Here is a 12625-nt window from a genome sequence, read left to right on the forward strand (position 1 = left end):
ATTCACGTTATCTCCAGCCACACCACGGGAGAAACCGCTCCCAGTGCTTCCCCTTCTATTCCCGTTCAGGCCTCAACGGAACAGCGACCAACCCCAACCAATCAAGCAACATCGACCTGAACTATTCCCAAGGCCATGGTCGAACCGGCCGTTGTTCAGTCGGGCGACGGACAGATAGCTCTGGGCTGATTCCTGCTCCAGTCTTGGAGGAAGTCTTTCTTCCGGCCAGGGAAAACCCCCTTCACAATCCAAAACAGCCGACGATCGTCCTAGAAGAGGTATGTTACATTGCCAACAATCCCCTTACTACCAAGCTCGAGCTAACAATCTTTTACCCCAGGATGACAAGGATGATGAGATCTCATTAACGCATCGTCTTCGACCTTCCAAACCCTCAAGCCGTCCTCCGATCGCGGTCGAGGTGACTGACAAGGTTAAACCTCCAACACCTGTGGTCAAGGCGGCCGACCAAGCCGAACCTCCTGCAACCGATTGTGGGAAAGGACCTCACGTAGAACCTGAAGTGACAGAGACACCAATCCATCCACAAGATGAGGACCTCGGCATCCCCCCACAAGAAGCCACTTCGGCTTATGTAAGTATTCTTTAACATTTTCCTGTAGTTACTCTTCTATCTCAAGCGTTCTAAACGAGAAAAATATTAAATGTCAGGTGCCTGCTTTTTCGTTTCATCGAAAATTCTACGCGCCGAAGGGCGTTATCTACATCTCATGGCCACCTCAGTGGCCATCGAACATAGATAACCTTCATCGGCCGCGTGAATTAAGTAGCAGCCTTAGACATTGGGCTCGGCCTTTAAGTTCTCTAGGTTCGAACGACGAACCAGGGGACATGGCCGAGGTCTCCTCTCGGCAGGTCCTAGAGCAAAACTTAGTTTTTATTTTTTTTATTTTTTTACTAATTTTCCGGTCCAATTCAACTAACACGATCTTCTTTCTAATGCAGCCTCATCTGGAAGTGGAGTTCGACGCTCTCTTCGCTAGCATTTCGGGGACGACCGACCCTTCTACCACAACAACACGCTCGGCCGATTCAAATGTTCTCGCCAAACTGCAGGAGCTCTTATCTCTCTCAGCCCCTCAAATTTTTTAGCGCCACGACCTTGAGTCCGTGGAGGAGTGCTTGAACGACCTCACGGCTGATGGTCGTCTGGATAACAACGCCATCACTCGGGTGTCCTCCGTCCTAAAGCAGACTCGAGAATATTTCAGTGTTTTCGAGCGAACTCTTCAGGCCGAAAACGACTTAAAGAATGCTATGGCCGCTCAAGAAACGCTTCGCCCAAAGGTCGAAGCGTTAAAGACGAGGAGGGAACAGCTCGCCGACCTTGACCGTCAAATTGTCGAGCTCCAACGTTGCCGGTCGGCTGTGGCTTCTGAGTTTGCCAAGGACTTCGAGTTAAACAAGCCTGACTTGGTCGAGTATGCAGCTAGCATAAAACGGGCCGAGCAGCTGAAAATGGATAAGAGAAACCGGTAAGCTGAGATCACGATGGGTGAAGTGAGGTGGCTGGAATTGAAGGTTGTCTTTGAAGCTTTTCTTCCCTCTACTCCTTAGGGCTTCATTTTGTAAATCGGCTAATCGGCCTTGACTTGTATATTTTTGTAAATCGGTCAATCGACATTGACTTGTATATTCGGAGAACATTAATAAACTATTATTCTCGCATTTCCCACATGACTGGATAATACTTTGTTTTTTAATTTTCCATTAATCGGCAATTTGTGAACCAAACCGGTGCAATCTTTAAGATGGTATGCCCCTTTGCCGAGAACTTTATGGACAACGAAAGACCCTTCCCAATTTGGCGACCATTTGCCAAACCTTGGGTATTTAATCCCTACGAGTAGCCTAGTCTGCCAAACCAACTCTCCTTCGCCGAACGTTTTCTGTCTAACTTGCTAGTTATAAGCTCGTTCGGCGATTTTCTTTTGTGCCACTAACAAATTACAAGCATCAAGCTAAGATTCTTCTAAATCTTCCAACTTTTGCTGCATAGCCTGAACATACTCGGCACTGAACACACTACTCTGCTCAATTACTCGTAATGAATTGATGTTCAACTCGACTGGTAACATTGCGTCGTGTCTGTAAGTCAACGCGTATGGAGTCGTCCTTGTGGCTGATCGGGGTGATGTTCTGTAGGCCCATAGCACCTCGTTTAGCTTTAGGTGCCACATGCCAGGCTTTTCCCTCACCATCTTTTCAAGAATACCGATCAGAACTTTATTACTTGCTTCGGCTTGCCCATTTGCATGTGGGTAGTATAGTGTAGACTGTTCAAGTTGAATTTTCAGACTCGCCGCATACTTCTTGAACCTGTCAGCCGTGAAAACTATTTCGTTGTTCGTTATGATTGTTTCCGGCACGCCGAACCTGGTTACTATGTTTTCCTCCACAAAATAACATACTTCTTTAAACGTCAATTCGGCATATGACCTTGCTTCGACCCATTTAGTAAAGTAGTCTGTTGTGACAAGTATTCATGCATGCTTCGCTACCCCCGAGGATGGCATAATTTTGCCGATCACGTCCATGATCCTCTAAATGGCCACAGCTTAGTAACCGAATGTAGCATTTCGGCCGGGACCCTCTGTATAGAACCATGAATTTGGCACTGCACACATCTCTGTGCGAACTCGATACAATCCTTCAGAATACTCGGCCAAAAATAGCCATGTCGGCGAAGTAACCATCGCATCTTTCGGCCAGACTGATGGGCTCCGCATATTCCTTTGTGAACTTCCACGACTGTTTGAGTAGCTTCATGCGGACCAAGGCATAATAGTAGCAAACCGTCATCCACTTTCAAGTACAATTGATTATGGTACACGACGTAGTTCGTGGCATGAACCCTCGTCTTGCGGTCGTGTTTGCCACTGGGGTTGTCGAGATATCGCATAATGGGTCTTCTCCAGTCATCTGGTATTGTTTCGATAGCACAAACATCTACAGGGGCATCCCGTTTTAACAACGAAGCTAAATACATGACTCGACTACGGATTGCGCTTTCGCGTCTAAGAACTTGTTGATTAATCAAGGCCGAGTATAACTGTTGTAACACGGGTATTTCTCAGCATATCTTGCCCCTAAGAGTTGTGCTCTAGAGGCTATCTGGGCGAGTTCATCTGCATTAGTATTTCGAATGCGCGAGATGCGTTCGAACGTGATATTGTTGAAAGACTCGGCCAAATAGCTGGCAACCATGTGATAGGGTGCCAAAGTACAACTCATGCACCGAAACGAGTCGTTGAGCTGATTAATCACAAGTTCGGAGTCGCCGAGGACGAGGGCTTCGTACTCTGCCTGGTTGTTCGTGCATTCGAAGTCGAGTCTAAGAGAGAAGTACCAGCGATCATGTTCTGGAGACTGAATAACTATCCCCACACTAGCCGAGGTTAACGTACTCGAGCCATCAAAGTACATTGTCCAGTAATTATCATGCATTGTTACTATGCCGATTTCAACATCATTGCCCTCGAAACCATAATGTGAAGGATGTTGGGCTAAGAAATCGGCTAACACCTGCCTTTTAATGGCTTTCTATGGCACGTATTGCAAATTGAACTCGGACAGTGCCATCGTCCATTTTCCTATTCGGCCTTTGACCATTGGTCTGGTAAGCATGTACCGAATTACGTCCGTCTGTGCGATGACTTGAGTGATTGACGGAAGCATGTAATGGCGAAGTTTGGATGCAGCAAAAAACAAAGTCAAGCAGAGCTTTTCGACGGGTGAATAATTGATCTCAGGCTGGGTTAGATTTCGGTTGAGATAAAAAATGGCTTGCTCACATCTGACATCGTTGTCTTGAGCTAGAAAACAACCAATAGATTTTTCGATCGTCGAAATGTACAACTTGAGGGGCTTGCCCCGTCGGGGAAGTACAAATACAGGTGGCGTGATGAGGGAAACCTTAATTTGTGTGAAGGCGTCTTCGTGCTCTTTTCACCATTCAAACTTATCTGAATCCTTAAGCTTTAGCAACGTAGAGAATGCCCTCATTTTACCCACCGAATTGGCAATGAAACGATGGAGGAAATTAATCTTTTCGAGCAAGGATTGCAGTTGCTTCTTGTTTGTTGGAGGTGGAGCATCGATGATTGCGCGAGCCTTGTTTTCATCCACCTCAATGCCACGGTAATGTACCAGGAAACCCAAGAAATTGTCTGCTGATACACCAAAGGCGCACTTGGCCGGGTTCATTTTGAGGTTGTACCGGCGCATGCGAAGGAAAGCTTGCCGAAGATCATCTAGATGAGTTCGGCGACTCTTGGATTTGACGACAACGTCGTCGATATAGACCTCGATAACTATGCCAATTAAATCATGAAAGATGGCGTTCATAGCACGTTGGTACATAGCGCCAGCGTTTTTAAGGCCGAAGGGCATGACTACTCATTCGTACGTCCCGAGTGCCCCCGGGCAACGAAAAATAGTTTTATGAACATCGGCTTCGGCAATAAAGATCTGGTTATAACCAGCTTGGCCATCCATGAAAGAAAGAATGACATGATTAGCTGCGGCGTCAATTAATAGATCTGATATCAGCATCGGATATTTATCTTTCGGTGTGGCAAAATTCAGATTGCGGAAGTTGATACAGATACGGAGAACGTCGTTTTTCTTTAATACTGGCACATATCGAGCTGTTCGTATAAATCCGGCATCTAGAAGTCAAACCAGTTCATTTTTTATACCGAGCTGTACTTCGGTTGAGTAGTGTCGAGGGGGTTGACGAAAGGGCTTACAACCAGTCTTGATGCGTAACTCATGCTCGACCAGGGTTCGATCAAGCCCAAGCATCTCGTGGTAGCTCCAAGCAAAGCAATCTTTAAATTCGCCAAGTAATTTGCAGAGCTCAGTTTTGGTAGGTTGAGGTAACAAAGCACTGATAAATAATGGTCGAGGGTCATCGGTCGTCCCAACATTTATTTCTTTTAGGGGATCTTTGACTTACGGCTGATTGTCTTCAAGGGGATCTTTGACTTGCGCCTGAACTTTGTCAAGGGAGAGGACATGGCCATTATCTCATTCGGCGAGAAATTCTATGAGATTGACGCCTGGATTTAGTTGTTTGGAAATAGAGTACCAATGAGCCAGCAGTCGTTCCATGGTAGATGAAACCGTGGCTCGGCGAGCCTCAAACATCTGGATCGGCTATAAGATCAGGCAACCCGAGGCGCGCCGAATCCTGGTGGACAATCTCGGCGCCGATCTAGATGACTTTCTGAACTGAAATTCGAGCGGCCGTCCCTCCTCATTAAAGTCTTGCAAGGTGATGTAGTCGACGTGGTCGTCGTAATAGCGTGCTTGAATCATGTTGGCTTCGAAGGGTTGGTTATCGGCCGGGTGAACCACAATAGATTTGCCATCTTAAAAAATGAGAACCTGATACAATGACGACAGGATACAACTTGTTTGATGGATCTAATCCCGACCGAGCAATGCATTGTATTCGGTCTTGGAGTCGACTATGAAGAAATCGGTCATATGATTGCGACCTGCTATATTCACTTCTAACGGCAGCACCCATCTGGTCTGAGATTTATCACCTACGAAACTACTCATGGTGATGCCTGAAGGGATGAGTTCGTCGGCAGAGCGCCGTAGTGCCTTCATGATAGCCACATGCATGATATTGATCGTGGCTCCGCAGTGAACAAAATCTTAGAGACCGGGTATCCCTCGATGTGGGCCGTAACATATAGTGGTTTTCAATGATGAAGGTTGGTGGAAGGCGAACGAGGGACTATCTTGGCGAGGGCAGCCTTAAGGTGATCCTCATTCGTTGTCAACTCGACTTCTTCAGTAGTCACAAAATCGACTTGTGTGGACCTTTCGACCACTACATCACCGTCTAGGTAATTCGGCTGAGATGGACCTAGCTGAAAATCAGTGGATAAAACATGAACCATGCTTATTTCCATTTTGTCGAGAACCAAAGGTCCCATCGGGTCACGAATCTCTTTCGAATCTTCTTCTGGACTTCCTTTCTCCGAACCCTCCTCAATCAGATTGGTGCAGAGGGCATCTTCTTTTTCTGTTTCTACTGCTGCTAGAATTTGTTCCTGGGATAACTTCATAGCGTTCTCGCTCTGTATATCGACTTCGGGGGGTGTAGACGTATGTGTCGAGCCTTAAATTTGTTCTTGATACGCAATACGAGCGTTCCTGGAGTCGAGATACGCGTCTAACCTGGCAACACGTTCTGCCTCAACGGTCGTGAGACCGAATAAGGAAACAGCCGAAAAGACTTCGAAACGATGCAATAAATATTGGAGATCGTCGAGGGAGAATAGGAGTTCGATGGCAACGATGTCAGTATATGGGTCGACGTTGAAATCGAGGATGCGAGCCTCGCGTATATGCTGGAATCTAGCCTTTAGACCAAGGTCAGAGTTTGGTTGGATGACCCGTTCATCATTGGCTGAATGTTTCGACAAACCATACAAGTCATTGGCCGAATGCTTCTTGTGAAACTCGCCCATATACTCTAAAGCCTCTCCGACGAACGACGGATGTAAATTTCACCTAACCCTGATCAGTGGTTCTTGCACAAGTAATGGTGGAAGTTTATTTTCGGCCTATTTCTTGAAGTGCTCAAGGCAAACCTTTATTTCTCCAGGCCGAAGAAGAAGTTTAATTCACTTTTCAGACTATTCGATTATGGTTTCGATATCACGCTTGACCACCTTTTCCCCTTGGCGTTCGGTCATAATCGTCGGAGGATGTCGTTCATCATCACTGATGGTTTTTTCATTCGGCTGCCACTTGGGGCTCGGAGTCTCCTGAGCTGCTCATCGGCGTTCCATGCAATCTATTCTTTGAAGCCGACGCTTCTGTGATTTCGACAACACAGCATACACACCCTTAGGGGAATGGTAAGTATACCAACGATGATCGTGTGGTTCAGGAGGTTTGAAGGTACGTTGGGTTGCCGACGATCTTGAACCCTAAGAATTACGTTCGTAGTAGTCTTCATCATAGAAAGGCGTGTCAAAATCCAAACGTCGTCTTAATGAAGTCGGCCTAGCATCCTGTACTTGAGGACCAAATCTATTGAAAACCGTATGGTGTTGATCTGCCGTGGGCTTTTGTGGTGGTCCTTCTTGACGTGGTTTTTCCTTTTGAGTCAAAACGATGTCGGCCTTGCATTGACTGCATAGGACTATCGGCTCATCAGTCTCCTCGCTGCTGGAGCTGGACAACTTTTTGGCCGGTCGAATTGTGTCTTGGGATGGGTCGTTCGAGAATAAATCTATTTTTAATCGTGGTCGAGAATTCTTTTTCGTGATGAACTGTGCTGGAGTGAATTCGACATTTCCCTTTCCTTTGTCCCCAAGGAAACGAGCATCTACCATACTCACTGTTGCTGTAGGAAACGGATCTGTATCGACACCCATCTTCTTTTCCGGAAACTTCAGTTTCCCGTTGTCAATCTAGCTCTGGATGGCGTCTTGAAACACGACGCAGTTGTTAGTCATGTGTTTGCTTGAGTCATGGTATTTGCAATATACTTTTCCTTTCAGTTCTTCGACCTTAGGGATGTTATGCCCAGGCTGGAGTTTGATAATCTTGGCCAGTAGCAGCTGGTCGAAGATGGCGTCAGCCTTAGTGATATCGAACGTATATACCTTCGACGTTTTGACAGTTTCTTCGGATACCGGCTGAGGCTTGACATCTTTGGGATTAGCATGGGTCAACGCCTTGCATATATATGGTTTATCGATCACTATCTCGGCTGTGTCTATGCTGGCATGTTCCTCGGCTTCGGCCGAGGCATAACTGACCATGGGGTTTTTGTAGATAGTCCCCCGGGGTGGTGACTTCGAGACTTTCTCCTCTTTTAGCAAGTAATCATATTGCTCGACATGTTGAGCTAATTCGTACATATCTCTGAAGTTTGCCTCTAAGAATTTCTTCTTATACTCTACGTCTAGCCCGTTCAGGGCAAGTCTGACGAACTTGACCTCAGAGAGCGGTACTCGGCACCAATTTCTAGCCGACTTGAACCACATGAGGTAATCCATTGGTGACTCGTCGACCGACTAACCCATTCTGGCCAACGAAGAAACTGACACCTCCATCCCTGGTCGATAAAATTGCTCGTGGAACTTTTCAATCAGCTATTCCCAAGTTTGGATAGAATTTCTCGTGGAACTTTTCAACCAGCTCTTCCCAAGTTTGGATGGAATTCGGCAGAAGATTGATGTACCATGCAAATGTCAGCCCTGTTAACGAGAAATTGAATAGTCGTAACTTGTAAAAATCACTGTTAACATCTCCGCATTGCACGGTGAACCGAGCAACATGCTCCAATGAGGTCAAGGATGACTCTCCTGCGAAAAGGCTAAAATCTGGGATCTTGAAGCCTTTAGGGTATTCAATCGTTTCCACGTAAGCCGGATATGGATTGAAGAATTTCGGGAACTTTGGCCCCTTTTTTAAAGCCGAGTCGATCATTCTCTCGACCTCGACCACGTCAACAGACGTTTCTGGTCTGGATCCGTCAGATTTACTGCTCGATGCTCCCTACCTTTCTAAATCAATCATTCTAGGTCGAGTGATTACTGGTTCTGGATGTATTATCGGCAAAGGGTTATTCCTCGGCGAAAACTGTCTGTGATGATCAGTGGAGCTATTATCATGACCTTTGTTTAGTAAAGCGTCTCGGATATCAGGTAATATATTTCGTTGATCTCGTATTTCTGTCAATACGTCTGTCTGCCAAGTGAACCATTGCTCGAATTGTCGGGTATGGTCGTCAAGTCTTCGTCGAAAGAATGACCTGGTCGGTAGGTCAGAAGAATCACCACCGTCTTCGTCACAATCCTTCACCGTTCCTTCGACCAAAACTCCCTTGGCCGTTTTGACAAAGGTCCATGCGTCAAGTAATGGGCCGCCGAGGTAAAGCTCTTTTTCCTGGCGTGTCGCACTCGGTGTTTCAGGCGTCGAGGCAGCAGTAATTCGTGCTTGCGACGAACCTTCTGGCCCTATGCTCTGGGCCAAAGGGTTAGCGGTAGATTTTCCCATGGCTGTTTTCTTTTTTACTGACTGTGTTTCAACGGGCATGAACTTCGTAGTTTTAGCACTGGGTCCTACTGGGCGTGCCAAAATGTTAACCCTAAAAACTACTAAGCCTACGTGGCGCGTAGGCCGAGTAACTAATGAGCTAACTACGTCTTTCAATTATGTGTGGGGCGTGCCAACTCGACGGCTGAGCTCGGTCGGTGAGTAAATTTTGCTGATGTTGCGTCGAGCGCGCTGCTGACTTTCTGATCTTGCCACTACGGCCGAGGAAGGAACAATTCTCGGCCTTCGGGTTCTAGAGCCTGAAGACAAGGCTGCTAATTCTGCAAAGTTCACGAATCGTCGGCGCCAGGTTCGGTCACGGTGATTGTATTTGTAAGGGTAAACTCACGCCGAATCGACACCAGAGAATAGGGGCACAGATACTCAAAACAAATGTAAGTCTTGATAGTGAAGGTTGTTCGGTCATCAGAATGCCGAACTCTGAAACCTACTTGTGAATATCCGATCATCAAACAACTCGGCGTTCAATGCGCCGAGCCCAATAATTCTGTAACATTTCACTTCGCCGGAAAGGCTAATGAGATGACCTCTGCCAATAAGGATTCGAAAATCCTTCTCGACCGAGACTTGGATAGTTAATCAGTTGGCCTTGACGCAGTGCTATCTTCCAGACTGAAGGTGGTTCAACAGTGTTGTCTTCCAGACTGAAGATGTTTACCAGTTGCTTTCACAATGCTGTCTTCCAGACTGAAGGTGTGTCAGCCGGAAAAGGGAGAGGAAAATAGAGTTCTCAAGATTGTTGAGAGGTTTCGCGTAGAGCGATAGGTTGCACATGGCAGATTTGTATGATCAGTTGAAGGGGTTTGAACGATTCTCCGAGCCTTGTATTTATAGGGCACCAACCGAATCCAAACCCTACTCGGACTAGAACTCATTCCTTCGAATCCGAACTTATCTTGGCCATCGGCCAATCCTCATTTGGCTAGGACTTTGTATTCATCCTTCCATCCGGCTGTATTCATTCTATCCTAATTCCGTTGAGACTCATTCTTGCATCAGGATTTTGACTCCCCATTGTCCATAGGATTCATCCACTCTATCCTTACCTGGAATTCCCATCACCTAGTAGGACTTGGCCAGACCTTGAACACGCGACCTATGGGCTGAATGCTTCCTGGGCCGAGCCACCGCATCATAAAATCTCTCGAGCCGAGACGAGTCCCTTACTCGGCCCAAACCAATATTTTGGGCCCAAACAACCATCCTCAAGAGCATCTCGAAACAAGTTTATTATGGCAACAATCAAACTGTTAAGGGTAATAGAGGATCGCCATATCACAGTGCACTCAAGGCACCAAATTAGTGATTACCATAGTGGTTAAGTAATTAGTAGATAAGACTGTTATGTAAAATTGGTAACTAGGCAATAGACAATTATTTATATGTCTATATCCTTTTGTATAGTGCATTGTGGAAGTTAATGAGAATCATTCTTCTCATATTCATTCTCTCTCTACAAATTCTCTCTCTTTCTAAATCTGTTGATTACTGCAAGATATTAGACTTCTACACAAACCCCCAGAAGTTGGAACCAGAATCACCTGCTTCTACGTATCTCCCATGTACTTCTTTCTTAGCCACGAAGCTCCCCGTTGCAGCATCCCACCCCAGAACACATCACGTATCTCATGAACCTTCCCATTCATGTCAAAATCTCAGAAAAAAACTCAAAACTTCATGAAAAAGCAAGCAAAAAAAAAAAGCAAAGAAACAATGGGTAATGAGTGACGGAACCTGAGGTTCCGACCCAAATTGGAAATGGGGGAGTAACCCGACTCCTTATAAGTTAATGGAAGGTTCCTTAACTTTCTGATGTGGTACAATTTTTCATAACCTCACGCGCCCCTCACATGTTGCAGGACTCAAGCCAAACAGATGGACAACACACATCCTAATCTCATTAACATTTACAATTTGTGTAAAATTTCAAATAAAAGCTCAAAACTTTGCAAACAAGCAAGCAAGAAAAGCAAAAATGGACAATTGAGTAATGGATAAAAATCAAACATACAGAGTAGTTGAAGAGGACGACGCCGATTCCAGTGAGCAGACCCACCAAGCTTAACGACAGCACTATCGTCTAGTTCCTTCGGCCACAGCCTTGTACTCTGTTTTCATCTTCCCCTTCTTCTTGTTCTTCTGCTTTGTCATCGAGTAGTTGAAGAGGACGACGCCGACGTTGGTGAGCAGACCCACCAAGCTCAACGACAGCACTATCGTCCAGTTCCCTCGGCCACAACCTTGTACTATGTTTTCATCTTCCCCTTCTTCTTGTTCTTCTGCTTTGTCATCGTCATCGTTTTGTTGTTTTTGGTGTTGATTGTTCTGGTTTGGGTGTTTGATGTGGGAGAGAATAGGATGAGGGTTTTTCCCAGCGGTGATGAAGACGGAGGAGGTGGAGAGGCCAGGGAACATTCATGGCGGTGGAAGTGGGCGTTGGGGAAGCGCCATATACAGCCCAGGCCTCCCCTTAGCTGCTACACCAGTTGAGCCAAATCAAGAGTTATCTTTTAATAGTAACTTATTAAATATAGTCCATGATTGGAAAATGGCATGTAGTGTATCAGATCATATTTTTGGTATACTGAAAAATGTTAAACTTTATTATTTATGTTGTAACACGAAATATCCAATTAGAATCCAAGATATGTCTGTATTCATAACCTATAGTTTATGCACATATGAATAACTATTCTTAACATTTGCAAATAAGAAGATGCAACTATTCATGCTAAAAAATAGTTAGGAGCACATAAATCAACATGTACTTGATAAAATTCAAGAAATTCGTCTCGGTGATTAAGACATTTGCTACAACTGAGAACAAAAGAAGCTCCCATAAAGGAGTTGCACACTTCAATTCAGAGTGGCTGACGACATACGCCAAACTAACATATACACTTACAAAAAACGGAAACTAGACAAGGTTGTAGCTCCAATAAAGAATGCATTACGTTATGTGTCAATGTTTACTAATTACATCAATTATTAGGTCGGTTCTTTGATTTTAATCTAAAACATAGTATGACTTCAAAGATCCCCAATATTTTATTTAATAGACTTTTCCATGCACATCATGTAATGCAAGAAGTTTCAGGGACTAATTAAATAGCGAAAATGAGGTGATCACAAAAGCAAAATGCCTTAATTGTACCTAGGGGTGGTTCGGTATGGGATCCCATACCGAAACCCTTGTCCCGATTCCCAAACCGAAATTTTCGGGAATCCCATTTTCAATACCGATCCCAAACCAAATTTTCGGGAATCCCGAAATAGTTTCGGGATTTCGGGACAATTCGGGAATCCTGAAATGGTTTTGGGCTTTTGGACTAAATTTGACATATTAAGCTTTTGGGCTAAAATTCAACCTTTTTATATTGAAAATTTGGGCTTTTGGGCAAGCTGCCAATCTGCGGCCCAATGCCAATCTGTTGTTGGACTAAAATCTGCAATTTGTGCAGTCTGCAATGTGAATCTGTGCACAATCTGTGGCCCAATCTGTGCAGTC

The 12625-nt window shown here is 45.2% G+C and overlaps 1 long non-coding RNA gene across 1 annotated transcript; it reads right to left on the reverse strand.

The window, feature by feature from the left end:
- Positions 1-10896: 10896 nt before the first annotated feature.
- On the reverse strand, positions 10897-11212 carry LOC139195731 (uncharacterized). The gene is made up of 2 exons (XR_011580582.1): positions 11129-11212; positions 10897-11008 (listed from the first exon to the last, which is right to left on the reverse strand). It is a non-coding gene; the product is annotated as an uncharacterized lncRNA (long non-coding RNA).
- Between the last annotated feature and the right edge of the window lie 1413 nt (positions 11213-12625).

This window comes from Malus domestica, chromosome 05 (assembly GCF_042453785.1).
Source record: "Malus domestica chromosome 05, GDT2T_hap1".
Classification (NCBI taxonomy): domain Eukaryota; kingdom Viridiplantae; phylum Streptophyta; class Magnoliopsida; order Rosales; family Rosaceae; genus Malus; species Malus domestica.